We start from the raw sequence: 26,742 nt of genomic DNA on the forward strand, positions 1-26,742 counted from the left end.
AACAAATTTTTTAGTGTTTTTTCAGGTTTTTAAATAGGAAATTTAATGAGGATTTCAAAAATGTGCCTAAAACAGTCATTTTCTGATTCCAAGTGGGGTTTACAGGCGATTTTGTCCCTGACTGTTCTTTCAAACTGTGTTTCTGACAGTTAAAACTTTGACACTGCTTTTCTCCCTAACTTTCACAATTTTTTTGGTGTTTTTTCAGGTTTTTAAATAGGAAATTTAATGAGGATTCCAAAAATGTGCTTAAAACAGTCATTTTCTTATTCCAAGTCGGGTTTACAGGCGATTTTGTCCCTGACTGTTCTCTCAAACTGTGTTTCTGGCAGTTAAAACTTTGACACCGCTTTTCTCGCTGACTTTAATAAATTTTTTAGTGTTTTTTCAGGTTTTTGACTAGGAAATTCAATGGGCATTCCAAAAATGTGCTTAAAATAGTCATTTTCTTATTCCAAGTCGGGTTTACAGGCGATTTTGTCCCTGACTGTTCTCTCAAACTGTGTTTATGGCAGTTAAAACTTTGACACCGCTTCTCTACCGGACTTTAACAATTTTTTTAGTGTTTTTTCAGATTATTGAATAGTAAATTAAATGAGGATTTCCAAAATGTGCTTAAAAGAGTCATTTTCTTATTCCAAGTGGGGTTTACAGGCGATTTTGTCCCTGACTGTTCTTTCAAACTGTGTTTCTGACAGTTAAAACTTTGACACCGCTTTTCTCCCTAACTTTCACAAATTTTTTGGTGTTTTTTCAGGTTTTTATATAGGAAATTTAATGAGGATTCCAAAAATGTGCCTAAAACAGTCATTTTCTTATTCCAAGCGTGGTTTAAAGACGATTTTGTCCCTGGCTGTCCTTTCAAACTGTGTTTCTGCCAGTTAAAATTGTGACACCGCGTTTCTACCTGACTTTAACAAATTTTATAGTGTTTTTTCAGATTATTGAACAGGAAATTAAATGAGGATTTCAAAAATGTGTTTAAAAGAGTCATTTTCTTATTCCAAGTGTGGTTTAAAAACGATTTTGTCCCTGACTGTCTTTTCAAACTGTGTTTCTGGCAGTTAAAACTTTGACACCGCTTCTCTACCTGACTTTAACAAATTTTGTAATGTTTTTTATGTTATTGAATAAGAAATTTAATGAGGATTCCAAAAATGTGCTTAAAACAGTCATTTTCTTATTCCAAGTGGGGTTTACAGACGATTTTGTCCCCGACTGTCCTTTTAAACTGTGTTTCTGGCAGTTCAAACTTTGACACCGCATTTCTATCTGACTATACACAATTTTGTAGTGTTTTTTCAGATTATTGAACAGGAAATTAAATGAGGATTTCAAAAATGTGTTTAAAAGAGTCATTTTCTTATTCCAAGTGTGGTTTAAAAACGATTTTGTCCCTGACTGTCCTTTCAAACTGTGTTTCTGGCAGTTAAAACTGTGACACCCCTTTTCTATCTGACTTTAATAAATTTTTTAGTGTTTTCTCAGGTTTTTAAATAGGAAATTTAATGAGGATTCCAAAAATGTGCTTAAAACAGTCATTTTCTTATTCCAAGTGAGGTTTACAGACGATTTTGTCCCTGACTGTCCTTTCAAACTGTGTTTTTGGCAGTTAAAACTTTGACACCGTTTTTCTCCCTGAAACGACACGTGTTTCTGAGGTTTATTACAGTTATTTTAACAATTATCACGTGACCGTTTGGCTAAAGATTGTTTTGAAATCACGTTACAACTGTCACTAAAGTCAAAAATGTCAAACCGTGCCCAAAAGTTGCAAAAATCAGTGTTTGAGAAAAGCTGTCTTGTAGTATTTGATATAAAAAGGTGTTACCGAGAATTCGGACAGTTATTTTAACAGTTGTCACGTGACTGTCTAACTAAATTATCTTTTAAAACCACGTGATATCGGTCACGAATGTTAAAACTTAGCAAACAAATGATGAAAAATAGAAAATCCGTATTTTTGAAGTATGGTTTATATAGCAAATTGGCATTATTTTTCGATGTAGTGTTTGAGATATTTATCAAAAAACTGTCTGTACTTTAAAATCAAAGATTACCAATATTAAAATACAAAAATAGAAGAAAAAAAGAGTATAATAATTTTAAACATTTTAAAAAATAATTAGGTACTTTTTGATATCGTTATAGATCTTGAAAAAATACCTTTTTAGAGATGTTATTTTCGACTGTGCTTTCCGTTAAGAAAAAAAGTAAGTTTGTGTCAAAAATGACCAGTGACAGATATTACTAAATGTCTAGTGATTCATAAAGTTTTCTAAAAAACGAAAAACTACAATTCTCTCCCCATTTAACCGACATACTAAACATCGAACTCACCCTGTATACTGTATAGGGTAATTTTTTAAATTTTGATTTAGTTGGAAGTTTGCCAGACTTTTACATTACTCTGCTAATATGACATAATTTAATAAGCCGTAAACAAGTATAACTTTATTATCTAGCATGGCATGGAAGGATATCAGTCAATCCTCCCTATAACATGATTTTAGCTGTGGTTTTTGACCGAATTTTTTAATTTAAATTTTAAAACTAGTTAGAGTCGCTGCAGGCCCAATTAGACTCTTATCACTAGATCACCCTCAGACCAATTTACCTTAATCCCCCTAAACTTCCCTCTTCCGTCGTCATCATATCCCGGGACCTCGAAGACCCCAAGATCGGGCGTCGTTGCCAAATTTCGAATGTCGTCGTTAAACAAGCGTAACCTTGACGACGCGTAGGGTGTTTCTAAGCAACATAGCTGCGAGGGGCGGAGCCCTTCGGCGTCCGTCCCTCGGCCCTAAATTTCAGGTGACAGGCCGTAGTAAAACTGGGTCGTTCCGATCAATTTCGGGAGATGTTCGGCTCCGATTCGCGTCGTTAATATTGTTATTGTTTATTGTTATTGTTGTATGGAATTGTTGGTTTAGTGATGAGAGGAAGGGAGGGGGTAGTAGGCAATTAATCACTTGTGTACCGTGAAATGGGCAAGTTTCCCACTGGCTACGAACAAAGGGTTGTGCACCACTTAGGACATGTGAAGCTGCCCCTTAGAAGTGGGTGGCATCAAATTTCAACTTTACGCATAAAAGAACTGTAAGGTCCTGTCAATAACAAGGTAATTTGCCCTTTTATGTTTTTTACTTTTTTATTATTCCATGGAATAATATGGAATGGTATTGCAGATGGGGAGGGAAAACAACGAAAAGTGTATTATTTTGTTTTGCATTATTCAAGTCTTCTTTGATGGAAATTAAGATGTCAGTCAAATTATACTCATCTGTCATTTTTTTTTATGTGCAGTATTTGCGTAAATCTAAGCACAGTGAGTGTGCAGTTTGTGATTGGTCAAGAAAAAGCAGCAAGCTGAAAGCGTAAAAACCAACTCAAGTTGCCAAAATGTTTTTTTATAGAGAACTAACTAAAAGGGCTACAAACTGATCCAAACTGGAACCTTCTAGCTCTTCAACTAACCGAGTTACAAGCTTTCAAAGTACCGGCAGTAAAACTTGATTACCATTACAGCGGCCTTTAACATTTTTCTTAAATTACCTGGATTATTTGTATAACTTACTGTATGATGTTTTTTATTCATCTTACAGAGAATTAGAAGGGCTACAAGCTGGTCTAAACTAGAACCTTCTAACCCTTCAAATAACTGAGTTATGAGCTGTCAAAGTAACGACAGTAAAACTTGATTACCATTACAGGGCCTTTTAACTTTTTTCTTAAATTACCAGGCTTATTTGTATAATTTACTGTATAATGTTTTTTACTCATCCTATAAAGAATTAAAAGGGCTCCAAGCTCGTCTAAACTAGAACCTTCTAACCCTTCAAATAACTGAGTTATGAGCTGTCAAAGTAACGACAGTAAAACTTGATTACCATTACAGCGCCCTTTAAATTTTTTCTTAAATTACCGGGCTTATTTGTATAATTTACTGTATGATGTTTTTGACTCGTCCTATAGAGAATTAAAAGGGCTACAAGCTGGTCTAAACTAGAACCTTCTAACCCTTCAAATAACTGAGTTATGAGCTGTCAAAGTAACGACAGTAAAACTTGATGTTCATTATAGCGCTCTTTAACATTTTTCTTAAATTACCGGGCTTATTTGTATAATTTACTGTATGATGTTTTTTACTTATCCTATAAGGAATTGAAAGGGCTACAAGCTGGTCTAAACTAGAACCTTCTAACCCTTCAAATAACTGAGTTATGAGCTGTCAAAGTAACAACAGTAAAACTTGATTACCATTACAGGGCCTTTTAACTTTTTTCTTAAATTACCGGGCTTATTTGTATAATTTACGGTATAATGTTTTTACTCATCCTATAGAGAATTAAAAGGGCTACAAGGTGGTATAAACTAGAATTTTCTAACCCTTCAAATAACTGAGTTATGAGCTGTCAAAGTAACGACAGTAAAACTTGATGTTCATTACAGCGCCCTTTAACATTTTTCTTAAATTACCGGGCTTATTTATATAATTTACTGTATGATGTTTTTTACTCATCCTATAAAGAATTAAATGGGCTACAAGCTGGTTTAAACTAGAACCTTCTAACCCTTCAAATAACTGAGTTATGAGCTGTCAAAGTAACGACAGTAAAACTTGATTACCATTACAGGGCCTTTTAACTTTTTTCTTAAATTACCGGGCTTATTTGTATAATTTACGGTATAATGTTTTTACTCATCCTATAGAGAATTAAAAGGGCTACAAGGTGGTATAAACTAGAACCTTCTAACCCTTCAAATAACTGAGTTATGAGCTGTCAAAGTAACGACAGTAAAACTTGATTACCATTACAGGGCCTTTTAACTTTTTTCTTAAATTACCGGGCTTATTTGTATAATTTACGGTATAATGTTTTTACTCATCCTATAGAGAATTAAAAGGGCTACAAGGTGGTATAAACTAGAATTTTCTAACCCTTCAAATAACTGAGTTATGAGCTGTCAAAGTAACGACAGTAAAACTTGATGTTCATTACAGCGCCCTTTAACATTTTTCTTAAATTACCGGGCTTATTTATATAATTTACTGTATGATGTTTTTTACTCATCCTATAAAGAATTAAATGGGCTACAAGCTGGTTTAAACTAGAACCTTCTAACCCTTCAAATAACTGAGTTATGAGCTGTCAAAGTAACGACAGTAAAACTTGTTGTTCATTATAGCGCCCTTTAACATTTTTCTTAAATTACCGGGCTTATTTATATAACTTACTGTATGATGTTTTTTACTCATCCTATAGAGAATTAAAAGGGCTACAAGCTGGTTTAAACTAGAACCTTCTAACCCTTCAAATAACTGAGTTATGAGCTGTCAAAGTAACGACAGTAAAACTTGTTGCCAATGTAGCGCCCGTTAACTTTATTGATGAAATAACATGCTTATTGGCATGCTGTATACAGGATGGTCAGGGGTGTGTACCACCAGATTTTTTTCTGTTTCAAACCTGGCCGTCAGAGGGCGTTAAGTGTCACCCTTTTTAGGAGCAACTAAGCTTTGACTACCGTTTCGACCAAATTTTCAAAATGCCCTCAAACATTGAGTTTTGAAGAGGGTTGACTTTTTCAGGATATATACAGCGTGTTTAAGAGTGTAATCCAGATTTTTTTCAGATTTTTTCTGGTTCAAACATAGCCGCCAGAAGGCGTTAAGTGCCACCCCTTTGAAGAGAAAATTTTACATGATTTGTAGTTGTTACTATTAGTACTATACCGGGTGATGAAAATAGAATGTCCAAGCTACAAACTGGTCAAAAAATCACTCGTGTAACTGTTAAAATAACCGAGTTAGGGGCTGTCCAAGTTAACAAAGTGATACTAAGACAATTCAAAGGTAATCAGTCTATAAGGCTAGCTGGCGCTGGTTATTTGTAATTGTTACTATTAGCATTATACTGGGTGATGAAAATAGAATGTCCAAGCTACAAACTGGTCAAAAAATCACTCGTGTAACTGTTAAAATAACCGAGTTAGGGGCTGTCCAAGTTAACAAAGTGATACTAAGACAATTCAAAGGTAATCAGTCTATAAGACTAGCAGGCGCTGGTTATTTGAAATTGTTACTATTAGTGCTATACCGGGTGGTTAAAATAGAATGTTTAAGCTACAGACTGGTCAAAAAATCACTCGTGTAACTGTCAAAATAACCGAGTTATGGGCTGTCAAAGTTAAGTAACTAAGTTGTTAAAATAGTTTTTTCAAATTGGCGTTGCCTCCGCCAATATCATTTTGACAGCTTATCATGTGACCTTTTTGTTTGAAATTGCATCAGGTAACACGTGACCTGCTGTCAAATGACGTCACTGTACTCTTTAGCATTTAATTTAATTAAATTGAGGATATTTGGCAACGTTGATTATGATTATGTTTATTTTTGGTTTTGCATTCAGACATTCAAACAGCATTAACCGCGCAACAAACAAAGCCAAATGTGTGTTATTGTATTTCTTGCACTTTCAAAAACAACGTTGCCAAACTTCAAACCTATTTTTGTGACGTTGCACGTACAATTTTTTTATTTACTACATGAATAGGTTTGTTACAAATTTGAGTTCTGCATCGATATTATCTTCTAAGAGAAAACAAAAATATTCGGTTATAGTAGCCATTAGAGCGAGTTTACCAACTCCTGGTGTAAACACAGTTAAAAGCTCGTAACACGAGTGTAGTGTTGGTTCCCTAATCACCAGCTGCCGGTAAGCAGCAACGTCAGAGCAAATGGTTGTGTTTACACCGTCATAGTCGAATCGAAAAGAAAGTTTTCAGTTCAGTAGTGCCGTCACAGAAAAATTAAAAAAGTTTCGCTTTAATAAAAAAATATGGTCGGCCATAAGAGAAAATTTAAGTTATTTTGCCTAAAATTTTCATAAATCTTACCGTTTCCAAGATATTCGAGTTTTTTTGGAAATTTATATCAAAATTTTGAAAATTTGGTTACTCCGCTATTTAGAGGGTTTCAGGGACCGTAAAAAGCTCAAAATGTTCGTCTTGAACTGCTCTTTCACTTTGTGTTACCCGCAACACGATTAGGCGTATACAGGGTGTTCAAAAATCAGTTAAATTTGGAACTTAAGTTTTGCTAGTTGTGAGCGCGTTTACACAACTTTAAGTGGATGTAAACCCAGCCAATTGGGTGGAGAAAGCCGTTCTAAACATTTTTGGTCTCTTACAAATTTTCTGTAACACTAACCGTTTCCAAGATATTCAAGTTTTTTGACTTTTTTTGGAAATTTACATCAAAATTTTGAAAATCTTGTATGTCCGTCATTTTTAGAGTTTTAGCTTCCGTAAAAAGCTCAAAATGTTCATCTTGAACTGCTCTTTCACCTCGAGCTACCCGCAACACGATTCGTTGTATACAGGGTGTTCAAAAAGCAGTTAAACTTGGAACTTAAGTTTTGCTAGTTGTGAGCGCGTTTACACAATTTTAGGTGGATGTAAACGCAGTCGGTTGGGTGCAGAAAGTCGTTCTGGACATTTTTGGTCACCAATAAATTTTCTGTAACTCTAACCGTTTCCAAGATATTCAAGTTTTTTTACTTTTTTTTGGAAATTTATATCAAAATTTTGAAAAATTTGTATCTCCGCTATTTAAAGGGTTTCAGCGACCGTAAAAAGCTCAAAATGTTTATCTTAAACTGCTCTTTCGCTTTGTGTTACCCGCAACACGCTTAGGCGTATACAGAGTGTTCAAAAAACAGTTAAATTTGGAACTTAAGTTTTGCTAGTTGTGAGCGCATTTACACAAATTTAGGTGGATGTAATCCCAGCCAGTTGGGTGCAGAAAGTCGTTCTGAACATTTTCGGTCTCCTGTAAATTTTCTATAACTCTAACCGTTTCCAGGATATTCAAGTTTTTTGATTTTTTTTTTGAAATTTACATTAAAATTTTGAAAATCTTGTATCTCCGCCATTTTTAGAGTTTTAGCTTCCGTAAAAAGCTCAAAATGTTCATCTTGAACTGCTCTTTCGCTTTGTGTTACCCGCAACACGATTAGGCGTATACAGGGTGTTCAAAAAACAGTTAAATTTGGAACTTAAGTTTTGCTAGTTGTGAGAGCGTTTACACAATTTTAAGTGGATGTAAACCCAGCCAGTTTGGTGCAGAAAGTTGTTCTGAACATTTTTGGTCTCTTGTGAATTTTCTGTAATTCTAACCGTTTCTAAGATATTCGAGTGTTTCAACATTTTTTTGGAAGTTTATATCAAAATTTTGAAAAATTTGTATCTCCGCTATTTAAAGGGTTTCAGCGACCGTAAAAAGCTCAAAATGTTTATCTTAAACTGCTCTTTCGCTTTGTGTTACCCGCAACACGCTTAGGCGTATACAGAGTGTTCAAAAAACAGTTAAATTTGGAACTTAAGTTTTGCTAGTTGTGAGCGCATTTACACAAATTTAGGTGGATGTAATCCCAGCCAGTTGGGTGCAGAAAGTCGTTCTGAACATTTTCGGTCTCCTGTAAATTTTCTATAACTCTAACCGTTTCCAGGATATTCAAGTTTTTTGATTTTTTTTTTGAAATTTACATTAAAATTTTGAAAATCTTGTATCTCCGCCATTTTTAGAGTTTTAGCGACCGTAAAAAGCTCAAAATGTTCATCTTGAACTGCTCTTTCGCTTTGTGTTACCCGCAACACGATCAGGCGTATACAGGGTGTTCAAAAAACAGTTAAATTTGGAACTTAAGTTTTGCTAGGTGTGAGCGCGTTTACACAATTTTAGAAGGATGTAAACCCAGCCAGTTGGGTGCAGAAAGTCGTTCTGAACCTTTTTGGTCTCTTGTAAATTTTCTCTAACTCTAACCGTTTCCAGGATAGTCAAGTTTTTTGACTTTTTTTTGGAAATTTATATAAAAATTTTGAAAATCTTGTATGTCCGCCATTTTTAGAGTTTTAGCTTCCGTAAAAAGCTCAAAATGTTCATCTTGAACTGCTCTTTCACCTCGTGCTACCCCCGACACGATTAGGCGTATACACGGTGTTCAAAAAACAGTTAAATTTGGAACTTAAGTTTTGCTAGTTGTGAGCGCGTTTACACCATTTTAGGTGGATGTAAACCCAGCCAGTTGGGTGCAGAAAGTCGTTCTGAACATTTTCGGTCTCTTGTAAATTTTCTGTAACTCTAACCGTTTCGAAGATATTCAAGTTTTATGACTTTTTTTTGGAAATTTATATCAAAATTTTGAGAATCTTGTATCTCCGCTATTTAGAGGGTTTCAGCGACCATAAAAAGCTCAAAATGTTTGTCTTAAACTGCTCTTTCACTTTGTGTTACCCGCAACACGAATAGGCGTATACAGGGTGTTCAAAAAACACACAAAAAAAAACAGTTAAATCTGGAACTTACATTTTGCTAGTTGTGAGCGCGTTTACTCGGTTCCAAGTGCGCGTAAACTTTGCCAAATGGGTGGAGAAAGTCATTCTAAGCATTTTTGGTCTCTTGTCAATTTTCTGTAACTCTAACCGTTCCCAAGATATTCGAGTTTTTTTATTTTTTTTTGGAAATTTACATCAAAATTTGAAAATCTTGTATCTCCGCCATTTTTAGGGTTTAAGCGACCGTAAAAAGCTAAAATGTTCATCTTAAACTGCTCTTTCACTTCGTGCTACCCCAAAAACGATTAGGCCTATAATACAGGGTGTTCAAAAAACAGTTAAATTTGGAACTTAAGTTTTGCTAGTTGTGAGCGCGTTTACACAATTTTAGGTGGATGTAAACCCAGCCAGTTAGGTGCAGAAAGTCGTTCTAGACATTTTTGGTCTCCTGTAAATTTTCTCTAACTCTAACCGTTTCCAGGATAGTCAAGTTTTTTGACTTTTTTTTGAAAATTTACATACAAATTTTCAAAATTTTGTTACTCCGCCATTTTTGGGGTTTCAGCGACCGTAAAAAGCTCAAAATGTTCATCTTAAACTGCTCTTTCACCTCCTGCTACCCCAAACACGATTAGGCCTATACAGGGTGTTCAAAAAACAGTTAAATTTGGAATTTAAGTTTTGCTAGTTGTGAGCACGTTTACTCGGTTCCAAGTGGGTGTAAACCTTTCAGCTTCATTGTGTATGTGTAAACGATTCCTTCCAATGTTTTTTTCTTTCGGCAATACATTGCAAATATGGTTGTTGATTGAGATAACCTCATATCCGCTCATCTGGTAAACAGCGCAAAAGTCAATGACAGTAATTAGCGTTATTAAGCCTCAAAAACACCTGATGATTTTGTCATTTTTATAGGTTATTGTCTCTGATTGACCACGACAAACATGTTGTTTTGTCTTCGGAATAAGTAAATAATAAATTCAACAAAACAATAAACTTTTCATATCTGGACTGATTTCACCTTCGTGTTTATGCATTTTTCTACACAGTCTATATGGAGTTGAATGACTTGTTATGAGAAATTTAAGGTTTTTAGTCAGCGGGACGAGCAAACGACCGAGATAAGAGAATAACGGCAATTATTGTTATTGTCGTGATATTGTTGTAGTAGATTTTGTCATTGAACCCAAAAAACGAAAGCAAATTCAGTTTTTTTTGTGAAAATAGGCAATTCGATTATAAAAAATGTATACGATTCAAACCAAAGCAATTGCAATCACGTCATCAGCTAGGCTTCTTGTCTGTCAAAACATCCACAACTTGACAGCTGTCAAGCAAATTTTATCACGTTTGCGGTATTGAACAAATGCAGAAACTGTCCCAAGAAAAATATAAAGCCAACTTGTCTATGACTTTTTGAAAAATTAGTATGAAGTCAGTAAGTTTTTAACGTTTGACATCTGTCAATATAAATTTGACAGTACTATTTCAAAAACTAGCAAAATTGATTAGCTTGTCAAAGCCTGTCAAATATTCAAAATTCAACAAAAGAGTTAATCCAACATTTTAAGTAAACAGAACTTTTGTGTATAGGCAATAATCATTCGCTTAAACTGCTTAAAGCGATGTTTTTTGACATTTAATAGTGAGAGCTGTCAATTGTGTGAAAAATCAGTTATTAACTATTATCAAAGAAAATAAAAGTGAAAAACTAATTTGAATTCGAGTTCTTTCCGAAAGTTATTGTTCGATTTAAGTGTACATTTTTAACAATTTCTCGTGTCAATGTAATATACTACAATGTTGTCAAACTTGACAGCTGTCAATTTAATAAAAAAAATATTTTTTTTGAGTTGGAAAAGAAAATTAGCATTATAATTTTTCACAAAAAAGTGTAGAGAGATAAGAGCTCTTGTACTTCCTCGTCGGTTTTTCTATGTTAAACCCTGAAATTAGCCTAAAAAAGCTTAAAATCTTTTAAACTCACTTTGTAATTCTGAAATCAGCTTGAAATTAGCCTGAAATGATCAAAATTAGCCTAAAACCTTCCTCAAAGCTAGTAAACTGTGTAAAACAAACTAGATCAGTCTAAACCTTCTTGAGTCACACTAAAACCCTGAAAATTAGTCTAAAAGAGCTTAAAATCTTTTAAACTAACTTTTTAAATCTTAAATCAGCTTGAAATTAGCCTGAAATGATCAAAATTAGCCTAAAATCTTCCTTAAAGCTAGCAAACTGTGTAGAACAAACTAGAACAGTCTAAACCTTCTTGAGTCACACTAAAACCCTAATCATTAGCCTAAAGGAGCTTAAAATCTTAATAACTAACCTTGTGCAACTTAAATCAGCTTGAAATTAGCCTAAAACGATCAAAATTAGCCTAAAACCTTCCTTAAAACGAGTAAACTGTGTAAAACAAACTAGATCAGTTTAAAACTTCTTGAGTCACACTAAAACCCTGAAAATTAGTCTAAAAGAGCTTAAAATCTTTTAAACTAACTTTTTAAATCTTAAATCAGCTTGAAATTAGCCTGAAATGATCAAAATTAGCCTAAAATCTTCCTTAAAGCTAGCAAACTGTGTAGAACAAACTAGAACAGTCTAAACCTTCTTGAGTCACACTAAAACCCTGAAAATTAGTCTAAAAGAGCTTAAAATCTTTTAAACTAACTTTTTAAATCTTAAATCAGCTTGAAATTAGCCTGAAATGATCAAAATTTGCCTAAAATCTTCCTTAAAGCTAGCAAACTGTGTAGAACAAACTAGAACAGTCTAAACCTTCTTGAGTCACACTAAAACCCTAATCATTAGCCTAAAGGAGCTTAAAATCTTAATAACTAACCTTGTGCAACTTAAATCAGCTTGAATTTAGCCTAAAACCTTCCTTAAACCTAGTAAACTGTGTAAAACAAACTAGAACAGTCTAAAACTTCTTGAGTCACACTAAAACCCTGAAAATTAGCCTAAAAGAGCTTAAAATCTTTTAAACTCACCTTGTAATTCTTAAATCAGCTTGAAATTAGCCTAAAATGATCAAAGAAAATTAGCATTAATCACAATTTTTCCAAATTTAGACCAAATTATACAGAATATCTTTAAAAAATTCTCAAATAATGCTATTTCAATTTATGACTTAAAAATGGATAATTTTGTGGATACAAAATGTCAAAAGATGAAACTTTGACGTTTGGTAAAAATTTATTTAAGACATACGTTATAATATACAAATGACTTTTTTAAATATTTCCAAAATGGCTGCTGAAATCTACATGTTTAGTTTAGTTATCTAGACAACAAAATACCGTTAGATTGATTGAAAATTATGTGTATAGCTTGTACCATTAGAAAAATGGCCATGTTTTGTCCATTCAGTAATAATAATAGGTTATTACTATCGTTTTCACCAAGTAATTAATCATTTCAGTATTTTTAATGAAAACATAACGGAACAGTGGCGCTATCTATCGCAACCTGACAAATAAACTCGTTAAGATAAGGGGAAACTCGATCAATGGATCAATCCTGCAAACTTTTGGCGCCTTGGCCAGGCCGAGCTAATATAATCCAACACGCGTTTAGCTAACGGCGGCAACAGCGGGCCAGCTGTTGCCAAATGCAAGTGGAACGTGACAACGGCGCGCATGCTCTTGAAAACGCATTGTTTTGGTGGGTTGTCGCGTGGTGCCGCGTTGCCGGCTCCTCGCCATTTCAAAATCATCGAGGCGAGTGGAAATTTATGAGCACTCTGCATTGAGGATGTTTTTTTCCACCACTTTCGATTGGAATATTGCGTGCACCCAAAGAAAGTTTATAAATGAGCCTGGCACGGTCCTCCGTGACGTAGTAAGAGACACTTTTATAACGTACGTGGAAGTTGGAACTCCACAGGCTTTGGCTACTGAACTACAACTTAACCTTAACAAACATAACCTACAATTTCAGGTTCGTCTTCCTCGACGATTGACGTTTGGTTAAAAGTTATTCATGTATTCCGTCTCACTCAACTCACTATAAACAGAAAGAGATCAGGCACATGTCTTTTTCTACGTCACAGATATATGGTGTACCAAAAATCAGTAATTAACAATTGTGCAACCCAAGATAGAATTTTTCGAACAACACCACTGAAAAGGGCAGTTTAAGACGGTTATTTTAAGCGGTTGAACCACCCTGAACTGCCAAAGATAACCGAGATACAGGGTGTGCAAATTTCAGACTAACTTTTAGGGTGACACAACTCGGTTTTTCTCAAATAACTGGAAAACGCTAAGAGTTACGAAAAATTTGCAAGAGATCAAGAATGTTCCTAATGGACTTCGTAACCCTGCACCGTAAACCTGCAGGACTGTTTTTGCTTTTAGTATACAGGGTGTTCAAGAAAAGTATGATGGTTCACGGTTTTTGGTCACTCTGTACGCAATTTTTAAGGTAGAATTTTTTGGTTGACACCATTGGAAAGAAGAGCTTAAGACGGTTTATTTAAGTGGTTGAACCACCCTGAACTCCCAAAAATAAGCGAGTTACAGAGTGTTCAATTTTCAAACCACTTTTCCAGCTGATTTGTAAATTTGTTGCCCCAAACTAGTTTTTGCCAAATAACTTGGAAACGATGAGAGTTACAAAAATATTGCAGGAGACCAAAAATGTTCCTAAAGGATTTCTTAACCCTGCATCGTAAACCTGCAGGACCGTTTTTGCTTCCAGTATACAGGGTGTTCAAGAAAAGTATGATGGTTCACGGTTTTTGGTCACTCTGTACGCAATTTTTAAGGTAGAATTTTTCGGTTGACACTTTTGGAAAGAGAAGCTTTAGACGGTTTATTTAAGGGGTTGAACCACCCTGAAATCTCAAAAATAAGCGAGTTACAGAGTGTTCAAATTTCAAACCACTTTTCCAGCTGATTTGTAAATTTGTTGCTCCAAACTAATTTTTGACAAATAACTTGGAAACGGTGAGAGTTACAAAAATATTGCAAGAGACCAAAAATGTTCCTAAAGGATTTCTTAACCCTGCATCGTAAACCTGCAGGACCGTTTTTGCTTCCAGTATACAGGGTGTTCAAGAAAAGTATGATGGTTCACGGTTTTTGGTCACTCTGTACGCAATTTTTAAGGTAGAATTTTTCGGTTGACACTTTTGGAAAGAGAAGCTTTAGACGGTTTATTTAAGGGGTTGAACCACCCTGAAATCTCAAAAATAAGCGAGTTACAGAGTGTTCAAATTTCAAACCACTTTTCCAGCTGATTTGTAAATTTGTTGCTCCAAACTAGTTTTTGCCAAATTACTTGGAAACGATGAGAGTTACAAAAAAATTGCCGGAGACCAAAGATGTTCCTAATGGACTTCTTAACCCTGCACCGTAACCGTAAACCTGCAGGACTCTTTTTGCTTCCAGTTACAGGGTGTTCAAGAAAAGTATGGTGGTTCACTGTTTTTGGTCACCCTGTACGCAATTTTCAGGGTAGAATTTTTTGGTTGACACCATTGGAAAGAAGAGCTTAAGACGGTTTATTTAAGTGGCTGAACCACCCTAAACTCTCAAAAATAAGCGAGTTACAGAGTGTTCAAATTTCAAACCACTTTTCCAGCTGATTTGTAAATTTGTTGCCCCAAACTAATTTTTGACAATTAACTTGGAAACGGTGAGAGTTACAAAAATATTGCAGGAGACCAAAAATGTTCCTAATGGACTCCATAACCCTGCATCGTAAACCTGCAGGACCGTTTTTGCTTCCAGTATACAGAGTGTTCAAGAAAAGTATGGTGGTTCACTGTTTTTGGTCACCCTGTACGCAATTTTTAAGGTAGAATTTTTTGGTTGACACCATTGGAAAGAAGAGCTTAAGACGGTTTATTTAAGTGGCTGAACCACCCTAAACTCTCAAAAATAAGCGAGTTACAGAGTGTTCAAATTTCAAACCACTTTTCCAGCTGATTTGTAAATTTGTTGCACCAAACTAGTTTTTGCCAAATTACTTGGAAACGATGAGAGTTACAAAAAAATTGCAGGAGACCAAAGATGTTCCTAATGGACTTCTTAACCCTGCATCGTAAACCTGCAGGACTGTTTTTGCATTTAGTATACAGGGTGTTCAAGAAAAGTATGGTGGTTCACTGTTTTTGGTCACCCTGTACGCAATTTTTAAGATAGAATTTTTTGGTTGACACTTTTGGAAAGAGAAGCTTTAGACGGTTTATTTAAGGGGTTGAACCACCCTGAACTCCCAAAAATAAGCGAGTTACAGAGTGTTCAAATTTCAAACCACTTTTCCAGCTGATTTGTAAATTTGTTGCCCTAAACTAATTTTTCACAAATAACTTGGAAACGGTGAGAGTTACAAAAATATTGCAGGAGACCAAAAATGTTCCTAATGGACTCCATAACCCTGCATCGTAAACCTGCAGGACCGTTTTTGCTTCCAGTATACAGGGTGTTCAAGAAAATTATGGTGGTTCACTGTTTTTGGTCACCCTGTACGCAATTTTTAAGATAGAATTTTTTGGTTGACACCATTGGAAAGAAGAGCTTAAGACGGTTTATTTAAGTGGTTGAACCACCCTGAACTCCCAAAAATAAGCGAGTTACAAAGTGTTCAAATTTCAAACCACATTTTCAACTGATTTGAAAATTTGTTGCACCAAACTAGTTTTTGCCAAATAACTTGGAAACGATGGGACTTACGAAAAAATTTCAAGAGACGGAAAATATTACTAATGGACTCCCTTTTCCAGTATACAGGGTGTTCAAAAAAAGTATGGTAGTTTACTGTTATAGTTTGTGCAAGGTACCACAGGTAATAAATCCTACATTAAAAATTAAATCAGATTTTTATAATTCACCCTGCAAGACTAAAATACAGTCATATTTAAGCGTCAAGAAGATTTTGTGATTTTTTCTGCACATTTAAGGGACACCCTGTATAAGCGTATCAAAAGGTCCGTTTTTTTTTGCGTTATCCGGTTCGACCAATAAAAAGTGCGGCGCTCTACGGGGTCAAGCAACTTTCGTTATCGTCGATGGAAATTTATGCGATTGTCCTTTTGTATAGTTCATTGAATTGATTCTCAAGTTTTTGTCCCGAAACCAGTGCACCATCCGAATTAGAATTTTTAATATTGTCCAAGCCGTGTTTTTCCAATTTTTCGCTGGTTTTTGGGTTGTGTTACTTACTGATCATACTTGGCAATTTACACAGATGTTGCAAATTCTTAATCCATTTTCTTCAAAATGTGAATATTAAACATACAAACAATATTATTTAACACAAATTAATAGACTTCCTTGTACCACTGGTGTCAGTCAATTTTGGAGGCTTTCACTGGATGGCTATCATAAAACACAATTTTAAGGAAACTAGAGGATCAAAATCCCGAATTCTAGACCATTAACAGTGAGTTAGCAATGACATTTGACAGACTAACTGACAGAGACAATATTGCCTAAATTTAACAATTATAATCATAATTTCCAACAATCCAAATTGTCAAAATTACTGTCATGAATCTCAGAAATACGTTTTGTTTCGAAAACTGGGTTCTTTGCAACTTCTAGACAAATTTTGACACTGGTGACAAATATCACGTGGTGTTTCGCGGGTAATTTAGCAAGGCAGTCACGTGACCACTGTCAAAATAACTGTTATAAATCTCAGAAACAGGTTTTGTATCGAATACTGCAAGAAAACTTTTCTAAACCCCGATTTTTACAAATTTTGAGCACAGTTTGACAGTGAAAGACAAAATTGCTTGTCAGTTGGAGTGAGAAAATCACTGTTTTAATCACATTTTTGGAATCCTCATTAAATTTTCTATCCAACAACCTGAAAAAATACTACAAAATTTAGTACAGTCACGGAGAAAAGCGGTGTCAAAGTTTGAACTGCCAGAAACACAATTTGAAAGAACAGTCAGGGACAAAATCGCCTGTAATTCCCACTTGGAGTGAGAAAATCACTGTTTTAATCAAATTTTTGGAATCTTCATTAAATTTCCTATCCAATAACCTGAAAAAAACATTACAATATTTGGTACAGTCAGGGAGAAAGCGGTGTCAAAGTTTGAACTGCCAGGAATACAATTTGAAAAAACAGTCAGGAACAAAATCGCCTGTAGAACCCACTTGGAGTTAGAAAATCACAGTTTTAACCACATTTTTGGAATCCTCATTAAATTTTCTATCCAACAACCTAAAAAAACTCTACAAAATTTAGTACAGTCAGGAAAAAAGCGATGTCAAAGTTTCAACTGCCAGAAACAAAATTTGAAAGAACAGTCGGGGACAAAATCAAATAATTGAAGTGAGAAAATGACTGTTTTGATCACATTTTTGGAATCCTCATTAAATTTTTTATCCAACAACCTGAAAAAATACTACAAAATTTAGTACAGTCAGGGAGAAAAGCGGTGTCAAAGTTTGGACTGCCAGAAACACAATTTGAAGGAACAGTCAGGGACAAAATCGCCTGTGAAACCTACTTGGAGTGAGAAAATCACTGTTTTAATCACATTTTTGGAATCCTCATTAAATTTTCTATCTAACAACCTGAAAAAACACTACAAAATTTAGTACAGTTAGGGAAAAAGTGATGTCAAAGTTTCAACTGCCAGAAACACAATTTGAAAGAACAGTCAGGAACAAAATTGCTTGTAGAACCCACTTGGAGTGCGAAAATCACTGTTTTAATCACATTTTTGGAATCCTCATTAAATTTGCTATCCAATAACCTGAAAAAACACTACAAAATTTAGTACAGTCAGGGAGAAAACGAAGTCAAAGTTTCAACTGCCAGAAACACAATTTGAAAGAACAGTCAGGAACAAAATCGCCTGTAAAACCCACTTGGAGTGCGAAAATCACTGTTTTAATCACATTTTTGGAATCCTCATTAAATTTGCTATCCAATAACCTGAAAAAACACTACAAAATTTAGTACAGTCAGGGAGAAAGCGATGTCAAAGTTTCAACTGCCAGAAACACAATTTGAAAGAACAGTCAGGAACAAAATTGCTTGTAGAACCCACTTGGAGTGCGAAAATCACTGTTTTAATCACATTTTTGGAATCCTCATTAAATTTCCTATCCAATAACCTGAAAAAATCATTACAAGATTTGGTACAGTCAGGGAGAAAGCGATGTCAAAGTTTCAACTGCCAGAAACACAATTTGAAAGAACAGTCAGGAACAAAATCGCTTGTAGAACCCACTTGGAGTGCGAAAATCACTGTTTTAATCACATTTTTGGAATCCTCATTAAATTTCCTATCCAATAACCTGAAAAAACACTACAAAATTTAGTACAGTCAGGGAAAAAGTGATGTCAAAGTTTCAACTGCCAGAATCACAATTTGAAAGATCAGTCAGGGACAGAACCGTCTGTAAAACCCACTTGGAGTGGGAAAAACTCTGTTTTAATCACATTTTTGGAATCCTCATTAAATTTTCTATCCAATAACCTGAAAAAACACTACAAGGTTTGGTACAGTCAGGGAGAAAAGCGGTGTCAAAATTTGAACTGCCAGAAACACAGTATTTGGAATTTACTGGTAATTTTTTTAAATTTTTATAATAATATTGTTACGTGAAATACTGAGAGAGTTGTAGAAATTTAAGCACACTTTATTCCTAGATAGAGTATTATTATACAGGGTGTGCTAAATAATATTTTACAAACCAAAAATTGTTATATTTTTTTCTATTTCAGATCACAAACTGCATTCCTGGTGATTTGAGTCGTTGCTCCGATGATAATGACAATTTAAAATCTAAAACGGTGAGTTTTAAACAAAATTCTAATATGTACTTTTTAAATGGTCAATAAGGTAAAAATTTTTTTCGTTTTATACCCGAATAACAATAATTCTGTTGCCTTTTTTGAAGTAATAATGCCAATTTGTTATTTACGATTTTTTGATTTCAAATGTTAAGTTTTTATGACATGCAGTGTAAAATATAACTAAAAAGGACTAAACGTCCATTTCAGGTACATTGTTACGTCATACCATTCTGTTTGATTTTAGCATGCTCATTTGATTATTTCTTTGAAATCGAGTAAAAACTAAAGTTCCTATAACTGTATACTTGACTCGTCCTGTATACACAATACATACTTACAGAGTGGCTTAAAGACTGTTTTAGGAAAATTATTTTGAAAAACCTTCGGACACGTCAACTTTATTTTCGAAAGGGATTTTTTTTTTTTGTATTATACACGGTGTTCCAAAAAAGTTGTTACATCAAGGACAAGTTTTCGTAATGACAGGAAAACTTTTAGAATTTTAAGAGCAACTCTAAAAAATTGAATTTCTTTGAACCTTGGTGCACAAATAAATTGAAAAAAAGTCAAAGAGTTCTTTGGACTCGATCCGGTCCTGCGCCTGCAGCATCACAAATCACCAGGAGACCATTCTATGCTCCGAGCCGAGATACCGCTGTTTCCATGCGGCCTTTACGATCGCCTTGCACCGTCATCACGGCCGTTGTTGCATTTTTACCATCGACGTATCAACACCCGCCTCGTTCAAACAACACGAAAAAATCTCGTTGCTCCACTAAGATTACCATTAAAACACTTCAATTTGTAGCTAGTAAACCACGTTGTTACAATTAGCCATAATCCATATTCACGTCACGTGCATTTCGTTTGCTACCTTTATATCTCGATGATTTGTTTGCTCTCTCCGACCGTGAACTTGCTCCCGGATTATTATTAAAAGGAATTCGCGCAATATCTCCTTCTCCTCACCCCCTTTCGTTTCATTAAATCGACCACGGTAACGTTGTCATTTGGTCCCCCAGGTGCTGCTCATTCTACCGGCCAATTTGCATTATTAGAAAATGCAACACAATATACCGATGTTATGTTAAATTTCATGACGGTTTAGAAATTAATAATAGTTATAGTTTTTGCTTTTTTTTTGAAATTCAATATCTCGGTAACATGAGGAGCTAGAGAAGCCATTTTTAACTCGATTTGCAGTATTTTTTGTGCTCCTTCGAATGGTGTTTGAACCAAGTTGCTGCGAATTTAAATAAAAAAGCTACGATTTTTAAAAAAGTAAAAGTACTTTTTGAAATTTAATATCCCGGTAACATGAGGAGCTAGATAGGCCATTTTTAACTCATTTTGTATGCTTTTTCTACAACACACTGCAATTTACAGATAAACAAGACTTTTAAGTTTACCAAACCGAGTTTTTAGAAAATCTTTATTTCCTTCTTCAACACTGAAAATTGATACACAAATTAAAAATTATAAGAAAAAACAACAACAAACTGAGAGTGTTAAAGCTGTAAAATCCACTAGTTTCAATAGAACACTCTGTATATTTTACAAATAGTCGATTCTGCTTGTCAAGGTTTACACAGTGACCTAAATTACGAAAAGTCCACGGTTTCTGAGATATTTAAGGGCAAAAATACTCTTTTTTTACACTAAAAATATTGCCGTTATATTTAAAACCACAAAACTCCAATATATTCATTAGAACACCTTGTATATTTTGCCTGTCCTAAATAAATCAATACAAAAAAATTCAGAGTTTCTGAGATATTTAAGGTCAAAAATGTTCGGTATTTTTCACACAGAATTGCACTAAAAATATTGCTATTGTGTTTAAAACCACAAAACTCCAATATTTTCATTAGGACACCTTGTATATTTTAGAAACTAGTACGACCTACACAGTGACCTAAATAATTCTGTACAAAAAGTTGAGTTATTTAGAGTTGTTTTGAGTTCTGGTATTTTTCACTCCAATTTGCAAGCAACAAGATTCCACCATTTTCAGTAAGACACACTGTATATTTTAGAAACTAGTACGACCTACATAGTGGCCTAAATAATTCTGTACAAAAAGTTGTCTGAGTTGTGTTGAGTTCTGGTATTTTTCACTCCAATTTGCACGCAACAAGATTCCACCATTTTCAGTAGGACACACTGTATATTTTGCCTCCTCAGAAGACCTACACAGTAACCTAAATAATTTGGTGACAAAAAAATTCTGAGATATTTAGGGTGAAAAATGCTTTTATTTTCTACTAATTTCTTCTTCTTCTCTAAAATTAGTCTTGGTCCGGTTCTGACCGTATTTATTATACCAAAAGGTGCGTTCAAGATGTCGACCGGTTTGCATTTTTTTTTTTTTTTTGGTTGTCGTTACGTTACTTCGTTACTTAACTTATTGCAACGTTGTTACAGTATCGTGACGGCGACAAAAAAGCCACACATACCCAACAAATACGTCACGTTTGACCTGTTAATTGTGACTAAAGCTCTCGTGCGATTTAATCGAGATTAAATGGGTGGCAACAGCGCAATTTTCTAGGGTGGAAATTCGATTTTTTTTTTTCACCAATAATACTGCGTTCAGTGTGCATTTTGGCGACTTTACGCGTTTAGTGTTTGTGTGTAGGTTGGTGAACCTGAAGCCCGAGATTCGCGGACCAAGGGCGTTCGTACAACCCAGACCGATGCGACGTTGCCGAGTTGTGCGATTCAAAAAAAATTGATGAATACTCGCATTGTTCCGTGTCGTTTAACGGGTTTGTTACCCAACGCGGTTATTATACCCATTGCAATACTTTCTCGAATAAAATCAATTATACTGAGTGTTTTATGTAACAAAGCCTTAGAAAATTACACACATTTGGTGGTAATTTGTTTAAAAAAAATCAAGTTTTTCTAACCACTTACTACCGGTATAACCAAAAGTGTCCAATTCATTTACCACCAAATTTTCAGAATTTTAGGCCCACCCTGTATCAGTTCCTATTAATCAATAGCCAAATAAGAGCAATTGAGTAATAAATTTAGAGTCAAAGCGGCATTTTATGGTGAGGAAAATTTGACGCCCTCTAGCGGCCAAACGGTGTGAACAATCAACTCATGTGGGAATATTTTTGGAAAGCTTAAAATCTGCCCTATCTTTTGTTTTCTATGACATTTTGACGTAACTTGTCAAATAGGGGAGTAATTTAGGGTCAAAGCAGCGGGTGTCAAAAATATGTGATTTTATGGTGAAGGAACTTATTTTTTACTACTTTTTGAATGTGAATATTTTGGTAACACGAAGAGCTAGAGAGGCTAGTTTTGGCTCATTTTGTAGTATTTTTTACCCTTTTTCCAATGGGGTTTTAGTGAAATCTATTAGAGTTCAAATAAAATAGTTACAATCATTCAAAAATTGCAAAAATGCTGTTTTTGCTAAAAGTGCAATTTTGGCAATTTTTTATTTTGTTCTAGAAAGGTTCCAATGCACATCAAAGGGTGTATTTATACCAAAGGACCTTAAATTAGGTGAAATAAGTACAAAAAAACCACTTTAAAATTTAAAATTTTTCAAAAAAATTTAAAGAATGGGGGGGTATTTGGGGTCTTTTTTTACTACTTTTTGAAATTTAATATCTTGGTAACATAAAGAGCTAGAGAGGTCATTTTAGGCTTTTTTTATAGTAATTTTTGTCCTCTTTCTAATGGCGTTTTAGTGAAATCCATAAGAGATCAAATAAAAAAGTTACAATCATTTAAAAATTGAAAAAATGCAATTTTTGCAAAAAGTGCAATTTTGGCAATTTTTTATTTTGCTCCAGGAAGGTTCCAATGTACAGCAAAGGCCAAATTTATACCAAAGGACCTTAAATTAGGTAAAGTAAGTACAAAAAAAGCACTTTAAAATTTTTGATTTTTCACAAAAATTGAAAGAATGGGGGGGTATTGGGGGTCTTTTTTAATAATACTTTTTGAAATTCAATATCTCGGTAACATGAAGAGCTAGAGAGGCCAGTTTTGGCTCATTTTGTAGTATTTTTTACCCTTTTTCTAATGGTGTTTTAACAAAATGTCTAAGAGTTCAAATAAAAAAGTTACAATCATTCAAAAATTGAAAAAATTACATTTTTGCAAAAAGTGCAATTTTGGTATTTTTTTATTTTGCTCCAGGAAGGTTCCAATGCACAGCAAAGGGCAAATTTATACCAAAGGATCTTAAATTAGGTAAAATAAGTACAAAAAAAGCACTTTCAAATTTTTAATTTTTTAAAAAAGTTGAAAGAATGGGGGGGTATTAGGATTTATTTTTTACTACTTTTTGAATATGAATATCTCGGTAACATGAAGAGCTAGAGAGGTCAATTTTAGCTCATTTTGTAGTATTTTTTACCCTTTTTCCAATGGCGTTTTAGTGAAATCCATAAGAGATCAAATAAAAAAGTTACAATTATTTAAAAATTGAAAAAATGCAATTTTTGCAAAGGTGCAATTTTGGAAATTTTTTATTTTGCTCCAAGAGGGTTTCAATGCACAGAAAAGGCCAAATTTATACCAAAGGATCTTAAATTAGGTAAAATAAGTACAAAAAATCACTTTAAAATTTTTAATTTTTCAAAAAAATTGAAAGAATTTTTTACTACTTTTTGAATGTGAATATCTCGGTAACATGAAGAGCTAGAGAGCCCAGTTTTGACTCATTGTGTAGTATTTTTTATCCTCTTTCTAATGGCGTTTTATTGAAATCTATAAGAGTTCAAATAAAAAAGTTATAATCATTCAAAAATTGAAAAAATGACATTTTGGCAAAAAGTGCAATTTTGGCAATTTTTATTATTTTTTGAATGAAACTACCAACCTGTAAATTTTACGTTTTCAAATTTACTTTAATAATATTGATAAAATAAATTATAAACAATATAAATAATTACTGATTTTAGCAAAGTTCAACAACCTTTTAATAAAATATGGTTATGGTCGATTGAAAAATTTCAAGGGTTAACAGTTGCCACCATTTTGACTGGTCATCCCCCTGTATAAGCCACTCACCCCCTTTTGATCTAGGAAGCCATTGTTCCGGCCACACCCTATTCATTGGTAGTATAGTCTGTTCACGTTTCTCTTTTTGGATTTACTTTTCTTATCATTTTGCTCCTGGTTTTTGCCGATTAATAATGGAAATTTGCTTTTTAAAGGCGAATTAAATATGATTAATCTGTCAGGTTTTGTGATCAATACCAATTTCTACTTACAGCCCGAAAATCACACTTTAACTAGGTCTAAGAGCCATTTGAGTAACAATCTCCGTTCTGAAGCAATTAAATTGATTGTTGAAAATGCAATTTTGACGCCATTTTTTCCAAACTGATGCTGTCAACACGTAAAATTACATCAGAGTGTACAAAACAGTAAAAAAAATGACTTCCTGTCCCTGTGACGACACGAATTTCATCCCTTGGTCCTTTAAGGGTCACAGGACATTTCAAAGGGTTTGAAAAAGTGTATCTAACAACCCTTGAATTGATCCTTTCACCCTTAAATAAGGGCAACCATAGTCGTTTTTCGATGTAACATCATCTTCGAGGGGTTTCGAACGAGCCCTTTTGGTGCAAAACCCCATTTTTGTTTAAAGTGTAAACACGGCGAAATTGTGACCACCCTGTAGAGTTTTCGAGTGTTTTCGGTCCACAGTTACACATTTTTTGCTCTTTTGTTTAGTAACTTTCAACGTTTTCTAGTTATTTTCTAGAGAACTGGATTGGTGCAATAAATTTTCATATTAGTGGTCTGAAATTTGAACACCCTGTAACTCGCTCATTTTTAGGAGTTCAGAGTAGTTAAGCCGCTTAAAAAAAACGGCGTAAACTCCTCTTTTCAGTGGTGGAAACCAAAAAATTATATCTTAAAAATTGTGTACAGGGTGACCAAAAAACCTGAACCACTATACTTTTCGTGCACACCCTGTATACTGGAAGCAAAAACGGTCCTGCAAACTTACGGAGCGGCGTTAAGGAGTTTACTGGGAACACTTTTGCTCCCCTGCAAATTTTTCGTAAATCTAACCATTTTTGAGTTATTTGACAAAAACTGGTTTGGTGCACTCTAAAGTTAGTCTGAAATTTGAACACTCTGTATCTCGGTTATTTTTCGGAGTTCAGGGAGGTTGAGCCACTCAAAATAACCGTCTTGAGTTCCTCTTTCCTTTGGTGATTGCCAAAAAATTCTCTCTTAAGAATTGCGTACAGGACGGCCCAAAAACCGAAACCACTGCACTTTTCATGCACACCCTGTATAGCATCGACACTGGCAGGCAATAAAATTTGCATGGGCTGGAACAGTTCATTACAAACATTTTTGGTCTTTTTCAATTTTTCTTCTTTTTTTTTTTTGCACTTTACGAGTTCTTGACAAAAACTGATTTACTGCAAGAAATTTTCATATTATTGTATAAATAGTGTTTTGACTGATTTGAAATTGGAATTCCTTGTAACTCGGTTATTTTTGGGAGTTCCAATAGGTTGAACCACGTAAAAGAACCGGCGTAAACTCCTCTTTTCAGTGGTGAAAATCAAAAAAAAATATCATTAAAATTGTGTACAGGATGACCAAAAAAACTAAACCACTATACTTTGCGTACACACCTTGTATACTGGAAGCAAAAGCGGTGCTGCAAGCTTACGGAGCGGGGTTAAGGAGTTCACTGGGAACAATTTTGCTCTCCTGCAAATTTTTCGTAAATCTAACCATTTTCGAGTTACTTGACAAAAACTGATTTACAGCAACAAATTTTCATATTATCGTATAAATAGTGATTTGACTGGTTTGAAATTTGAATTCCCTGTAACTCGGTTATTTTTGGGAGTTCCAATAGGTTGAACCACTTAAAAGAACCGGCGTAAACTCCTCTTTTCAGTGGTGAAAATCAAAAAAACTCTATCATTAAAATTGTGTACAGGGTGACCCAAAAACCTGAACCACTATACTTTGCGTGCACACCCTGTATACTGGAAGCAAAAACGGTCCTGCAAACTTACGGAACGGGGTTAAGGAGTTCACTGGGAACAATTTTGCTCTCCTGCAAATTTTTCGTAAATCTAACCATTTTTGAGTTACTTGGCAAAAACTGATTTACTGCAACAAATTTTCATATTATCGAAATAGTGGTTGGAAATTTGAATTTCCTGTAACTCGGTTATTTTTGGGAGTTCCGGGAGGTTGAACCACTTAAAAGAACTGGAGTAAACTCCTCTTTTCAGTTTTGCAAACCAAAAAACTCAATCATTAAAATTGTGTACAGAGTGACCAAAAAACCTGAACCACCATACTTTGCGAGCACGCCCTGTATACTGGAAGCAAAAGCGGTCTTGCAAACTTACGGAGCGGGGTTAAGGAGTTCACTGGGAACACTTTTACTCTCTTGTAAATTTTTCGTAAATCTAACCATTTTTGAGTTATTGGGCAAAAACTGGTTTGGTGCACTCTAAAATTGGTCTGGAATTTCAATAACTTGTATCTCGGTTATTTGTCAGAGTTTAGGGAGTTTAAACCACTCAAAATAACGGTCTTGACTTCCTCTTTCCAGTGGTGGTAGCAAAAAAATTCTCTCTTAAGTATTGCGTACAGGGTGGCCCAAAAACT

At 34.5% G+C, this 26,742-nt stretch overlaps 1 long non-coding RNA gene across 1 annotated transcript in view; it reads left to right on the top strand.

Moving 5' to 3' along the window:
• LOC145725930 (uncharacterized) overlaps positions 1-26,742 on the top strand; it is an 80,299-nt gene that overhangs the window by 25,012 nt on the left and 28,545 nt on the right. Inside the window, exon 3 of the long non-coding RNA XR_014177435.1 lies at positions 19,042-19,110. This is a non-coding gene — a long non-coding RNA (uncharacterized LOC145725930). The remainder of the gene's footprint in view (positions 1-19,041; positions 19,111-26,742) is intronic.

This window comes from Ips typographus, linkage group LG3, assembly GCF_016097725.1.
Source record: "Ips typographus isolate SLU linkage group LG3, UJ_Ityp_2.0, whole genome shotgun sequence".
Taxonomy (NCBI): Eukaryota; Metazoa; Arthropoda; class Insecta; order Coleoptera; family Curculionidae; genus Ips; species Ips typographus.